Source organism: Sphaeramia orbicularis, chromosome 7 (assembly GCF_902148855.1).
Source record: "Sphaeramia orbicularis chromosome 7, fSphaOr1.1, whole genome shotgun sequence".
In the NCBI taxonomy this organism is placed as follows: domain Eukaryota; kingdom Metazoa; phylum Chordata; class Actinopteri; order Kurtiformes; family Apogonidae; genus Sphaeramia; species Sphaeramia orbicularis.
The window spans coordinates 27,640,683-27,656,533 of NC_043963.1; positions in this window are offsets into that span (position 1 = coordinate 27,640,683).

The following is a 15,851-nucleotide window of genomic DNA, read 5'->3' on the forward strand; positions in this document are numbered from 1 at the left end:
CCACTTTAGATTGAATTGTTCTGAATGTGGAACCTGAACTAAAAGGATTGTTAATATCTTAGTGTAATTTTTGCATTTCACAAATTCATCCCAAGGGCTGGACTGGACCCTTTGGCAGGCCGGATTTGGCCCCGGGCCGCATGTTTGACACCTGTGGCTTAGGCCATCGCTATTGTTCCTGGAATCCACACCCAACACAATTGTCTTTACACTGCAGGACTATTGTATAGAGATGAGCAACCATTCACTCTGACATTTAAATTGACCAATTAACCTATTAAGTGCTTGTCTTTAGACATCAGGGGCAAACTGGAGTAGTCTGCCAGTCGATGCTGGATTGAACCCAGGACCTTCTTGCTCTGAGGCAATAGTGCTAACCACTGCACCAGCACCATCCTCTAAGGCAGGGAGGCAAATTCATTTTATCCCAGGGGCCACGTTCAGCCCAATATGGCCTGAAGTGGGCCGGACCAGTAAAAGAATAACAGTGAAATTACATCATGAAAATGTTTACATCTACAAAGTTTCCTTAAAAATGTGAATACCACAAACAACCTGACATTTCTTTAAAATTATAAGTGTAATTTTAACAATGTTATGCCTCAGTTTATCATTTACACACACAGATCACAGTAGATCTACAAATACACAAAATATTTAGTAACAGAAAGAATATTGTTAAAATTACACTGACTTCTCTTAACACATTTCAGGTTGTTCATACTTGTTTAGGTTATTCACATTTTTTGTGAAAGGAGAGTTTGTAAGTGTCAACATTTTTATGTAATTTTACTTTTTACACGAAAACAAAGAGAAACATTTGGAGTTGTCATTATTTGTAGATTATTATGGTAGTATTTTACTGGTCTGATCCACTTTAGATCATATTGGTCTGTATGTGGAACCTGAACTAAAAAGATTTTAACACTTTGGAGTGTTAAAAATCAGGGGTTCAAAAATTCATCTCATGGACCAGATTAGACCCGTGGGGTGGTTTTGGCCCACAGGCTGTATGTTTGACACCTGTGCTCCAAGAGAAACTGCAAAACAAATTTATAATGGGAATGTTGGCTGAATTTTTCTGGATGTGTTCAGCTGAGACAGATTTTCAAGCTGTTATCTTGTAATGTGAAAACATGTTGCACATTTGTGACATTTTAAGCCATAACAATTCAACTAATATCAATACTGGCCAGATTTACAGGGGTCACATTTTGCTAAACCCACTTTTATTAGTCTTTGGTACATTTATTTGTGTATGTGGACCCCAATAGTTCAAAAAAATTGAATTTGCAAAGGTATCTTCATATTCATTTTGGCAAAAAATTGGGTGGATTTCTATAACCTGTTTTAATTCCTGCTTAATTTGTTATATTTTATAGCTAGTTATGTCACAACATTTACACATATAAGGTCAAGACTTCTGACAAACATTAGTCCAAATACGCCATAACTGTTTATCAGTAGCAGCGACTGAAGTCCGTACCGAAAATATGTCCAAATTTCGAGCTGATTACCTAAAATGTTCAGTTGTTGGTTGAATGGGACTTGGGATGGGAATCGAGAACCGGTTCTTTTTGAGAACCGGATCCCAGTAGCTCGATTCCTTGGAATCGTTTGCCTGCCTGCTTAATGATTCTACTTATCGATTCCGCCTTTGTCGTGCATGTGCGATGACGTCACACGTACGCTGCATTGTTTTGGTCAGAACGTTGCCAACATGGTGTTGAGGCAGAAACGGTCTAAAAAGATGACACCAGGTCCACTGGAATACTTGCAAAGATTCTATGTCTTCACAAGGGTGGAATCCCTCCAGTATGTTCAAACATTTGTCCACAGCATGTGACTCATTTACAGGAATGTCACGTATTTGATACGATACTTAGCGGCGCTTGTGAATGTAGTGGCAGAGAGAACACCAGGCCGGTTCCGGTTCCGAACCAGGCCCGGCGTCATCTGTTATTATTATTTGTACATACTGTATATGTTATATTTTCGGTGCAGAGATGGAAATATAAAAGACAGTTAATGCAAACACACCCGTCTGTACTCTTTTATTCCCTCACCCAGTGAGAATCAATAAGAGAATCGATAAGGAATCGGATCGATAAACAAAATCGATAATGGAATCGGAATCGTTAAATTCTTGTCGATTCCCATCTCTAAACAGGACAGAGCAGCACAGTCAACAACCTAGAGGGGGTGGGGCCTGAAGTGGCTCATTTGCATTTAAAGGGCCTGTGGAGTTGAATTAATGAAGAATTCAGACCCAAGCATAGCATTTACAGTCCATGTAGACCACAGGGAAATGTTTTAAAATTCATAATTCCATTTAAAACAAGCTAAATATCACTCCTTTAAAACAGGCAAAACTCTGTGGAAACAAAAAGAAATATCCCTTTTGTACAAATGGCAGTGTATAAAGCTAGATTTTCAGGTTATACTCCTAGAGACCATGTCTGTGGTGCCCTCAGGTGGTCCAGAAGTTTGACCACATAAGGAGTACAGCTACATAGAAACTACAGTCCCAGGTGATGTGAGTTCCAGTCTTAAGTCTTGGGGGCTTGGACAAGCAGTAGAATGTTTGACCTGAGGCTGTGCATGGGGAGTCAATCATGCATAAATCAGATGTGGTTTCTGCAGGTAGTCAGGGCAGGCTTGACTCTTGTTCTGGGGGAGGTGGAAAGCCACTGAGAGCAAATGATACTGGACTATAAAGCTAATGTTTCTGCAATGTTTAGAAAAAAACTAGACCTGTGTTGGAGGTTGTTGGTTTTTGTACCTACCTAATACTGATGTGATATGAATTAACCCATAAAGACCCAAGCATCCATGGACAAACAAAAACATCTACTCGTGTAAAATGTTTAATACCTTAACTTATTAATCATTTATTTATCTACTGTCACTTGTATTATATTTTATCATTATATCATGATGTTTTTATCATGTTTATTTTACAGGTTTTATGTTGACATTTTAGTGATATTTGATGACTTTATTTATTTTAATCTGCTTTCTATCTTATTTCTAGCCTGTTTTAATCATGATCAGTGAGCTGCTGGGAGTACCTGCCCATGTCTTTGTCTGTGCTGTTTTTAATCTGTGCCCTATATGTGTCATGTGGTTTTAAAGTTTTTTTGTGTGTGAGATGCCCTCTCCAGACTGTAGAACAAATCTACCTACGGGTATTCATAAAGTCACCTTGAACCTGCTGATCCACTAATCCTATCAATATATGTGAATAATTGTTGTAAAATGCAGTTATTCATCTTTTCATGGTCATCAGATATGACCCATTTGGACGTTCAGAGGCTCCGTAGTTACCGTAGAAACACCATCATCTTCTCCAACATTAATTTGCCAGTAAAACCCATGGAGTTGGATCAATGACAGTGGATGTATACGCTTGTTTTTACGTTCAGTTATTGACATCTTTGCTGAAAAAGATCACTTTTTCTTTAGTTTTCTCTGTTTTGATATAATAACCTTTGAATTTAATCTGAGCTTTTATGAACATCTACATGATCAGTGAATTAAATACAGGAAATTGGCAAATTTTCGCAGAAAAATGCTAAATATTGTGGATAATATTGGTACAAATGGTGCTAAATCACTTAAAGGGGTCATATTTTCTAAACCCACTTTTATTAGTCTTTGGTACATTTATTTGTGTATTTGGGGACCCTAATGCCGCGTTTCCACTACGGGGAACTGGCTCAACTCGGCTTGGCTTGACTTGACTCAGGTACCAGGTACTATTCGTGGAGACCGTTTCCATTACAGGATACTACCGACTTTAGAGTACCTGGACGACATAGCGATGCAGTGCGTTACTGCCATGAGAGTTGCTGATAAACTCGCTCGTTGCGTGTTGTCTCGTCAATCTCATGCTGAATTTTTATATCGGAACCTCCTCGACCGACCATGGTGTAGTTTTGCGGGCTGTCACCATGTGGATTAACCTACCGCTATATTTAGTGTCAACTTCCACATCTGTTTTTTGTAAAATGGCAGGTCACAGAGACAACTCTCTGACCAATCAGTGGTCTGCGGTGTTTACGCATCATGTTTTAGTGTCTGTTCCCCAGTCTTGGAACCCTGGTGGAGGTGATACCAAAAAACTAGTACCAGGTACCAGATTCCAGATGCTTTTTTTGTAATGGATACACAAAAAGGCCAAGTCGAGCTGGTACCACGTAGTGGAAATGCGGCATAATAGCTCTAAAAGTTTGAATTTGAACCCTCCAGGTGCTACAAAGCTATCTTTATATTCATTTTGGCAAAAATTGGTGGGTTTCTACACCTTATTTTAAGTCCTGCTTAATTTGTTACGTCTATAACTAGTTATGTCACAACATTTGCACATATAAGGTCAAGACTTCCGATGAACATTTCTCCGAGTACAACATAATCGTTTATCAGCAGCGGTTGTAGTCCATACTGAAAATATGTGCAAACTTTGAGCCGATTACCTAAAATGTTCAGTTGTTGGTTGTATTAACAAAGAAATAGGGTTGAAGATGGACCTGTGGAGTTTAATTATCTTCCCCAAGGAACAGCGTAGGTTATGTTTTTATTGGGGTTTGTCTGTTTGTTTGTTAGCAAGATAACTCAAAAAGGTATGGGAGGATTTTGATGAAATTGTCAGGAAATGTTGATACTGGTGCAAGGAATAAATGATAAAATTTTGGTGGTGATGGGGGGGGGGGGGGGGGGGGGGGGTAGTGCATCATTCCATTTAAAAAAGCAAAATATCACTCTTTTAAGAAAGGTTAAATAGAGAAAAATTAATTTGGGAGCTGCCACTACACTAGCACTGGATCTTTATGGGTTAAACATTGATACACAACATATTCTGTAATCCTGATTCCTGCTTAAATTACATCATCTAGATATTGACAGTCTTTCATTATTATCTGACCGAGAAACCCCAAGTGAAATTACATACCGTGTATTTCAGAAAGGTGCTGTTTACACTTTCTAGTCAAGGATGATCTGGATGAACAGAACCTTGTGGACATTTATTCCAGACGACAAAAGCCCAGGACCTGCCTTTTGTGTGTCAGAAAGGACAACAGTGGCACAGCTCTGGAAAGGCACGAGGCTTTATTGATGTTCATTATGTGGCTACGAACAGTGAAATTACAGGAAAGTGTTGCATCTAATCTAAACTGATCAATTTTTCTGTACATCAGTAAAAAAAAAAAAAAAAAAAAAAAAAGGTTTGTGTTTGTCGATGTGAGACGCTTTTGTGGTGACTATTTTTCCAACAGTGAAATACATGACGATGTTTTAATACTGCAAAAGCTTCTTTTCAAAATGAATGTTGCAGAGAGAATAAAATATTGCATGAAAAGTGTACATTTGGGTATTTTCTGTTTGAAGATTGGCCACATCCTGTTTTTATGAAGCGCAAAAACCACTTTGGAAACATTTCATCCCTCCCTTTTAGTCTGTATAACAATTAAATTTTTTATGAACCACTGACAGCATTGGGGAACATACTAAACTGTCATGGTGCACCCCTCCCTCAGAATCATTATCTGTTTCACCTGCTGGCACTGCACCTGCAGCAGATCACCATTAAGAACCTTTATAAGTGGCTCCTCTGCTCTGGTGTGGTGCTGGATCATTGCTGCTGCTGCTTCAGACTCACCTGGACTTTCAGCCCATTTCACCGCTTTGCCGTAACCTGGACTCACACCGTCACTGCGGACTCTGATGTTTCATTCCCAGGTTTTGTGTTTTCTCCATCATGTTTATCTTTTCTGTTCATAAACCTGTTTAGTCCCTTCAGCACCGTGCGCTTGAGTCTGTTCATTTACTCCATCATGACACCAAACACAATTTTATTCGACTATATATGAAAAACACATGAATTGCATATTTCCTTTCACCTTCACCATAGTTTAGTGCACAGGCGTCAAACTCATTTTAGTTCAGGGGCCACATTCACATTGACATTATGGAAACGTTTACATCTATACACTGTCCTTTTAAAAATGTGAATAACATGAATAACCATAAAAAAAGCTGAAATTTATTAAGAAAAATAAGTGCAATTTTAACTATATTTTGCCTCTGCTTATCAGTTGTAAATGTGCATTACAACTTAAAGATCACAATGGATCTGCAAATTACACAAAATATTTTAGTAACCGGCAGAACATTAGTCAAATTGCACTTACTTCTCTTAACACATTTCTAGTTTTTCATATTGTTTGTGAAAGGCTAGTTTGTAAATGTACACATTTTCATGTAACTTCACTTTTTTTTTACACTAAAACAAAGAGGAAATTTTGGAATTGTCATTATTTGTAGGTTTTTATGGTAGTATTTTACTGATCTGAACCACTTGAGACTAAAGTAGGGCTTTTTATGGGCCCTAAAGTAAAACCACTGACTGTTCATATCTTCAGTGTAATTTCTGTATTTCACAAATTCATCCTACAGGGCCGGATTGGACCCTTTGGTGGGCTGGATTTGGCCCCCGGGCCACATGTTTGACACCCCTGGTTTAGTGGTTCCCAGCCTCTTCTGCCTCGTGACCCCATTTTAATATCGCACATTTCTGATGACCCCAGACATTATTTGCTAAAATTAATTTGTTTTTGATTATGTAATAGTTCGCTGTACTATGTTGCAAATTAACATTAATTTTAGATGATATTTAAGCTATATAATGTGTATATAATGCACGTTTTTGGTGTCGGCGTCTCCGTTTCTCTTGGAGATGTCTTAGCGGGGCCAGGCAGGCAAAGAAATCTTTCCATTCTGTTCAGTCCGGTTTTCTTACTGTTTGTCTGTGTCCGGGCAGGTTAAAGCGTAGTAACGAATGTGGTCACATGATCGGGTCAATCAAGATATGTCCTCTCAGATATTATATCCTGCATTTTATTTGAACTTAATTTTTATTAGGAAAAGTGTGTGGTGTTTTAATTATAATGAAGTGTATATACTGAATCATTAAATACTTTTTATTAGTAATTTTTTTTATTTTTTTTTATTAATTACTAGAAATTTCAGGTGACCCCATTTGAATTTCAGGTGACCCCGTGTGGGGTCGTAACCCCAAGGTTGAAAAACACTGCCTTAGTTTCTCTTGGTCAAATAAAATATGTATGCTAAGTTTGCTCAAGCTGCCAGAGCGTAGACACTTAAAGACTCTTCTGCTACTCAGTGAACCCCAGAGCAACAGAGGCTTTTTCATATTTCTCAACTTTAACCCATAAAGACCCAAACATCCACCGACGACCAAAGTCATTCACAAATATTAAATGTTTAATACCTGTTGATCCACTTATTGTATTAATACATGTAAATAATTGGTGTAAAATGCTGTTTATCATCTTTTCATGGTCATCAGATATGACCCATTTGGACGTTCAGAGGCTCCATAGTTACCATGGAAACACTGTAATCTTCTACCACATGGATGGAGACACTAATTATATGTTCAGTTATTGATATGTTTGCAGAAAAAAAATGTTTTCATTCTCTTTTCTCTGTTTTGGATATATGAAGCCTCAACTTGAATCTAAGTTTTTATGAACATCTACATAATCAGTGAATTAAATGTAAGAAAACACCTGATTTTCACATAGAAATGCAAAATGCAGAGCATAGTATTTAAGTAAATGGTGATAAATCACTTCAGAAAGGTTAAAAATGAGGAAAACTGCCACAGAAGTCACACTGGGTCTTTATGGGTTAACCCTGACCAAGGTTCTAATAGTTTTGGATTTTTCATTATAGATTAGTTTTATTTAGTTTTGACTTTTTTTCTGTAATTCCATTAATTTTAATTAGTTTTTAGAGCAGGTTTGCTAGTTTTTATTAGTTTTTCGTTATTTTCTAAATGCTTAGTTTTAGTTTAGTTATAGTTTTTTTAATATCTTTTCTCTTCTTCTCTGTCGTATTCAAATAAATCCCAGACAGGACTCTTCTACTTTCTCCCAACTTTAGTCTCCATGTTTCCAGGTAGTGTGGGGACCAGGAGATGACTGTAAACCACAAGTGACCACAAATGACGGACCCTTAAATATCATATGGTGCCGCTAGCTAAAATTTGAGGGAAATAAATCAATTTCATACCAATCCAACGTCGACAAAGATGAAAATGAAGGGAATTTTATCCATAATTTTTATATGTTTTAGTTTTGTAAGCACACAATACAGTTTCAGTTATTTTTTTCTTTTAATTATAGTTTTTATTTATTTCAGTTAACAAAAATGTTTGTACAATTCAAGTTTTCATCATTTCGTTAGTTTTCGTTAACGATAATAACCGTGACGCTGACTGACTCGCTTGTGTGACGAATATGACAATTTTTTCCTGTTCTTCCTCATCAAGCATGTCTGTCTGGTGTGTTTTTTTTTTTTTTTTAACAGCTAAAACAACTTTCTCATCACTAGCAGATAAAAGAAGGAAGCACATTTGTATTATTGAACTTCAGTGCTGCATTTTCCTGTTCATGTGTGTAAACCCTCTTGCTTCTCTCTGCAGAACATTTTGACTGGATGTGGCCACGATGCCTGGAATTCCTGCTTTAACTCGGCTGAAACGAATGGAGGTGAACCCGGGTGCAGCAAAATTAAAACACACTACATGGGATAAATTGCATGGAGCTAAATCTCACTGTATTTACTTAGACTTTCACTTTCACACTAACCTGCTTATATAACCCCAAAGTGCAGGAAATATGCCCTACTGGTTATTAGAAACAGTACAAATGTGATTTATCCCTTCAGTGAGTTGGGATGTAATTTTAATAGTTCTGTGTTTATAAATCAGTAGGGGTTTAAACACTTCCTGCTGATTACACAATACAATTGAACGGTCACTATGGAAAAGTGAATTAATACAGCCTATGTCTGAAAAACCTGTTTAGTAGAAGTAATGACTTTGTATTGTTGTAAACAAGTAATGACCACGGCTGCTGTTGGCAAAACAGCAACGACATAAAGTAAAGAAGGTTGAGTTAATGTAGGTCATGTAAAGTAGTGTATTGCAGTTACTCATTCGTATTCAGTATACACTCATACATGCACACATACACCCAAGCACTCGCTTCCAGTCACAAAGACAAAGCCCATAAATAGTAGCACTTGCATGAAAGAGATAGAAAGCATTGCAGAAAGCATTTCTGAAGGTGGTTTGTGGAATTATTTGTGTGGGTGTGATGGGATGGCAGGTGCTATATCTGAGTAAACTACACCTAAGTAAACAACACACACACATACACATACAGCAGCATCACGACTGGATCCGCTGCAGAATTAAGTGGGATTATAGATATTTTAAGGAAACTAATGGAATGATTTCTGTGTGCTGCAGATCGGCATGATAAACAAAACTGGATTTAGATGCAGTATTTTTCCTGAAAAATATTAGACTTCATTATTACCAGTTCTCTAGATTCTTAGAATAAATTCCACCGATGGATATACAGTGAAGAAAAGAAATGACAAGGGCTGGCATGGATCTCAGTGAATGAACACGAATATTCTGCAGTTTCGCTATGGCTGGATGAAATAGAACCAGGAGAGTGAAAAGAGGCCAATTTTCTGCCTGTGGTGTGTGGAACAGAAAGTTCTGCTGTGGTTCCAGTTTTGTCATTTTCCAGTGACATGAGAGCTAAGAGCAAAAAGCTGGATGGAAATGACACTGGAGCTGAACTGAGGGGGGATACATCTAGTCTGTAATGGAGGAAGATTGAGCAGATGCGAAGGTTGCGAATTGGGAAATGAATGGCTTGTGAGCAGACACATTTCCCCTGCATAAATCCTCATTCAGTATTTTATTTCTTGGTCCATTTGTTTTTTTCTTTGTCAGACAGTCTCTAATCCCCCTTCTTCTTTTACTGCCATTCATTTGTTTTGGTTGTTTTTCTTTTTTTTTTTTTTTTTGCCCATCATCTGTACCAAGGGTGTCAAAGTCATTTTAGTTCAGGGGCCATATTCAGCTCAATTTGATCTGAAGTGGGCCGGACCAGAAAAATAATAATATAATAACCTATAAATAATGACAACTCCAAATTTTTGTCTATGTTTTAGTGTAAAAAAAAAAACAAAAAGAAAAACATTAAATTATGAAAAGACTTACTTTTATAAACTATCCAAAAAAAAAAACAAAAAACTGAGATTTCATTTAAAAAACAAGAAAATTTAGTGCAATTTCAACAATATTATTCCTCCACTTCTCATTTCTACATGTGCATTACTGATCAGATCTACGAAGACACTAAACACTGAGGAACAGGCAGAAAATGATTCAAATTGGGCTAAATTTTCTTCAGACATTTCAGGTTGTTAATTTGTTCAGGTTATTCACATTTTATTGTTACAGGATAGGTTGGAAATGCAAATATTATCATAATTTAATGTTATTTTTTGCACTAAAACAAAGAAAAAAAATTTAAGTTGTTAATTCTAGATTTTTTTTTTTTTTGCTTAATTCAAGATTTTTTTGCTAAATTTGAGATTTTTTTTTGGCTTAGGTGAAGATTTTTTTTTTTTTTTTTTTACTAAACTGAAGTTTTTTTTTTTTTTTTTTTTTTTTCTACTTGATTTTTTTTTTTTTTTGGCTTAACTGAAGATTTTTTTCCTTAATTCAAGCTAATATATATATATATATATATATATATATATATATATATATATATATATTTTTTTTTTTTTTTTTATTTTTTTTTTTTTTTTTTTTTTGCTTATTTCGATTCAAAACTGTGGAATTTTTGCACTTGGCAAAAATATCCCAGGGGCCGAACTGGACCCTTTGGCAGGCCACATTTGGCCCCCGGGCCGCATGTTTGACAGCCCTGATCTATACCAAGAAAAACAGAAAAGAACATGAAGGGGTTAATGGCAGAGGACTTAAGCCTGAAATGGATATGAATATCTACAGAGTGCAAAAAAAAAAAACCCTGAAAAAACTGAGATTTAAATAAAAAAAAAAAAACGTAAGAAAATGTAGTGCAATTTTAACTATTATTCCTCCAATTCTCATTTCTACATGTGCATTATGGATCAGATCTACAAAGACAGCAAACACTGAGGAACAGGCAGAAAAGAGTTCAAATTGGGCTGAATTTTCTTCAGACATTTCAGGTTGTTCATATTTGTTCAGGTTATTCACATTTTATTGTTACAGAATAATTTGGAAATGGAAATATTGTCATAATTTAATGTTGTTTTTTGCACTAAAACAAAGAAAAAAAGTTAATTCTAGATTTTTTTTTTTTTTTTTTGCTTAATTCAAGATTTTTTTTACTTAATTGAAGATTTGTTTTTGCTTAATTCAGGATTTTTTTTGCCAAATTTGAGATTTTTTTTGGCTTAGTTGAAGATTTTTTTTTTTTTTTTACTAAATTGAAGATTTCTTTTTTTTTTTGCTTAATTCAAGATTTTTTCCTTAATTCAAGCTAAATTTTTAAAATCTATTTATTTTTTTGCTTATTTCGATTCAAAACTGGAAGTTTTGCACAAAAACGTCCCAGGGGCCGAACTGGACCCTTTGGCGGGCTGCATTTGGCCCCTGGGCCGCATGTTTGACACCCCTGATCTATACCAAGAAAAACAGAAAACAACATGAAGGGGTTTAGGGCAGACGACTTAAGCCTGAAATAGACACAAATATCTACAGAATGCAAAAAAAAAAAAAAAAAAAACTCTCTGCAGGCAGACAGGAATGCATTAGGCAAGAAAAATAAGTATGGCTGTTAAAGAAAAGACTAAAAGGTGCAGTGGAATGGTTGTAAGGTTAGGAGGTTCAGGGAAAAAAAGAACTTAATAACATTTATACACAAATTATCATCTGTAGCGATTAATCAGGGGATTTGGTGCCCTTGAAAGTGAGATAAAACACAATGCAGGACTGTATTTCTGTCTAAAACTGTCCTGTATCACATTTTTTTGTGTGTGTGTGTGTTTTGTGAAGCTGAGCTGGTGTTTGATGTAAGACAAGTTTCTGGGGAATATGACCATGATGCCGATCATTACACTAATTAAAAACCTCTTAGAAACATCTATTTGATCATAGGCTGAGTTGGTAAGAGATAAGTTTGAAATTACCCGTGGAATTAAAATGAATAAACTAAGAACAGGTAATTTTAACTCATGCCTGGTGTGGATTTATCTTTTCTGAAGCAAAATACTGAATTTCAGCAAAATTACTGAAATAACTTCTAATAAATACTGAAACATCCTACCCTTCTACAACAGCGGTGAAACTATGAAACAGAACACGTCTCTGACTTCAAAGGCTAAATATTGTAATGTGTATTGTGAATTTTTAAATTACAATACGGGATGATGTTTTATGTGCTGCATTTTCTAAAAGTTGGGATTATCAAATTTTTTTCAACATCTGCTTATGAGCTGCTTCAGGGAGATCAAAGCTGGGATGGAGCTTTTCTCATTATTTCTTTTTAAAGTGCAGTAAATGTTTAACACATCTTTTCACACATCTAGCAGAGACTGAAAAATACATAAATAGAAGAAATGGAACTGAGGTTTTTACACTTTTACTTGATTAGACTTGAAACTATGGAATGCACAGCTGGGTTGGAAAGAAACTAGGAGAAAGTTTTTTTTTTTTTTTTCTGACACGGGAACCAATGCATTCAATGTTCTTAAAAATAAATGATTAGATGATACAATAGTTGGAAATATTCAGCCAAAAATAGATAACATTCACATTATGTAAAATCTTTATGGAGTTGTATCTATTTGGCTGTGAAGGTTGGCCTCATAAGAGAGGTCATATACAGTAAGTGAAAAATGTAATTATTTAAGAGCGTCTGTTCATGTAAACTGTTTAATACCTGTTTATCCATTAATTCTATCAATACACGTAAATAATGGGTGCAAAATACAGTTTGTCATCTTTTCATGGTCATCAGATATGACCTATTTGGACGTTCAGAGGCTCCGTAGTGAACGTGGAAACACCGTCATCTTCTACAACATTGATTCACCAGTAAAACCCATGGAGTTGGATCAATGACAGCGGATGGAGACTCTTGTTTTTATGTTCAGTTAATGATGCTCAGTCACTTTTTCTTCAGTTTTCTGTTTCTGATAGAATAACTTTTGAATTTACTCTGAGCTTTAACGAACATCTACATGATCAGTGAATTAAATCTAGGAAAATACATGATTTACACTGAAAAAACTCAAAGCAAATAGCATAATATTACAATAATTGGTGAAAAACACTTAAAGCTGCGGGAGACTTTCATGACAAATTTTTCATCAAATCTGTAAAACCTCAGTCATAACTTAAATATCACGAATCTTTCTGTTATTACTCACCTGAATCTCTTGCACCACGGTGGACTATTTCTTAGTGCCATCCACCATAAACAAACCATGTGTTTACAAACAGAGCCAGTAGGTAACTCGGCATCTTCAGAATTTTGTTGCGACATGCATTGTGGAAAATGGAGGCTCGCACAGCCACCTGATAGCAGCAGCTGCTACAGACACGATGCGGAAACAGCAGGAGCTCCCTTCCCACTATACATGTTCCTCGGGCCTCCCTAATCCGAATGACAAATGGCATGGAATAACGAATGACCACTAGGGTTAGGGTTAGGTCATTTGTTATTCCACGCCATTTGTCATTCGGATTAGGGAGGCCCATATTCCTCCAGCTGTTTCCGCTTTTCAGCCGTTTCCACACTTTGTTTCATCCATATAATATCATATGATTGCGCGACCGCTGCCTCTGCAGGCAGCTGTGCAAACCTCCGTTTCCCACAATGCATGTCGCGACAAAATTCCGAAGATGCATGAGTTACCTCCTGGCTCTGTTTGTTTATGGTGGATGGCACTAAGAAATAGCTCACCGTGATGCAAGAGATTAAGGTGAGTAATCACAGAAAGACTTATAGATTCATGATACTGAGGACATAACTGAGGTTTTACAGATTTGATGAAAAATTGGTCACGAAAGTCTCCCGCATCTTTGAGACTGGTTAAATATAGAGACAAATCATTTGGGAACTGCCACAAAAGTAGTACTGGATCTTTGTGGGTGAAAGAAATTAAGATAAATCATGAACTTGGTTGAGTTTTGAACAAATAGCCCAGCCATTTCCTGAAGAATTATTAAAAAAAAAAAAAAAAAGAGCAGGTATAGACAACATGTGATGTGTCTCACTTGGTATTATACCATTCTCTGTCTCTCACAATCAGCTCACGGGCCAAAACCAACACACCAAAGGGTCCAATGCAGCCCGTGGGATAAATTTGTGAAGTGCAAAAATTACACTGAAGACCTTAAACATCAAGGGTGTTGAGTTCAATAAGTAATGAGAACAAATTTTCTTCTTGGTTTAATGTGTTGAAAGTATGCATTATTGTATAGTACTGTTAAAATTGCACTTCATGTTTTTTTTGTTGTATTTTTTGGTTAATGAGGTTGTGTGTAGTTGTTCAGGTTATTCAGATTTTCATAATGTAATTTTCCTTTTTTTCCAAAGAGAACAAGTGGTGCCAAGCACAACAAACACCGCCCCTCATATGTATTGTAGCTTAGTTTGGCATCGATCCAGCTGTTGTCATCATGTCTATGCATGTGCTGATATCAGCATATCAATTGCCTCTATATACACTGAACAAAAATATAAATGCACGACTTTTGTTTTTGCTCCCATGTTTTGGGAAACGTAGGTCAAAGTTAAAAAATTTTTTATGAATTTTTAAAATCTTTTTTCCCCCATTTACTTAAAATGGGTTAAATTTGAAATGTCTATAAAAACATAATTTTTTTTTCAATTTACTTCAAACTTGGTACATACACTGAACAAAAATATAAATGCACAACTTTTGTTTTTGCTCCCATTTTTCATGAGCTGAACACAAAGATCTTAAACTTTTTCTATGTATACAAAAGGCCCATTTCTCTCAAATATTGTTCACAAATCTGTCTAAATTTGTGTTAGTGAACACTTCTTCTTTGCTGAGATAATCCATCCACTTCACAGGTGTGGCATATCAAGATGCTGATTAGACAGCAGGATTATTGCACAGGTGTGCCTTAGGCTGGCCACAATAAAAGGCCACTCTAAAATGTGCAGTTTTATCACACAGCACAATACCACAGATGTCACAAGTTTTGAGGGAATATGAAATCGCCATGCTGACTTCAGGAATCTCCACCAGAGCTTTTGCCTGTGAATTGAATGTTCATTTCTCTACCATAAACCATCTCCAAAGCTGTTTCAGAGAATTCATGAAGAAGACTGTGCGAGGAAAATGGTGGTCACACCAAATACTGACTGGTTTTCTGACCCCCCTGGACCACCCAATACAGTAAAAGTGCACATTTTAGAGTGGCCTTTTATTGTGGCCAGCCTAAATCACACTTGTGCAATAATCCTGCTGTCTAATCAGCATCTTGATATGCCACACCTGTGAGGTGGATGGATTATCTCAGCAAAGGACAAAGGAGAAGTGCTCACTAACACAGATTTAGACAAATTTATGAACAATATTTGAGAGAAATGGGCCTTTTGTGTACATAGAAAAAGTTTTAGATCTTTGTGTTCAGCTCATGAAAAATGGGAGCAAAAACAAAAGTCGTGCATTTATATTTTTGTTCAGTGTATGTACCAAGTTTGAAGTAAATTTTTTTTAAAAAATTATGTTTTTATACACATTTTAAATTTAATCCATTTTAAGTAAATGGGGGGAAAAAGATTTTAAAAATTCATAAAAAATTTTTAACTTTGACCTACTTTTCCCAAAACATAATCACATCTATTCCAGATCACTAAACTCAATTTGGTATGAATTAAGCCAATAGTTTTGCCGCTACAGTGTTAACAAAGAAACAACCAAAC